Raw genomic sequence first — 327 nt, 5'->3', positions numbered from 1 at the left:
CCTGAAGCAGACACTGGAGCGGACTTAGACTCTGGAGTGACTGGGTTTGACTTGACTGAATCTGGAATGACTACAGTTGACTCTACTAGTTCTAGGAGAACTGGAGCAGACTTTACATCCTCTGGATTGACAGGCCTCTGGACTGAAGCGGGCTCAGGGGCTGGCTCTTGACCTTCCACAGGAGCTGCAGAACTGCCCTCCGGGGCTACTAGAATGGACTCGGGAATTGGCTCTTGACTTCCCCCGAAGGCTGCTGCACTGCCCTCCAGGGCTACTGGAACAGATTCGGGAGTTGGTTCCCGACTGCCCTCGGGGGCTGCTAAACTG

The sequence above is a fragment of the Sinocyclocheilus grahami genome, unplaced genomic scaffold, assembly GCF_001515645.1.
Source record: "Sinocyclocheilus grahami isolate Dianchi unplaced genomic scaffold, SAMN03320097.WGS_v1.1 scaffold1660.1, whole genome shotgun sequence".
In the NCBI taxonomy this organism is placed as follows: domain Eukaryota; kingdom Metazoa; phylum Chordata; class Actinopteri; order Cypriniformes; family Cyprinidae; genus Sinocyclocheilus; species Sinocyclocheilus grahami.
Note: the sequence above shows the minus strand (reverse complement) of the source record.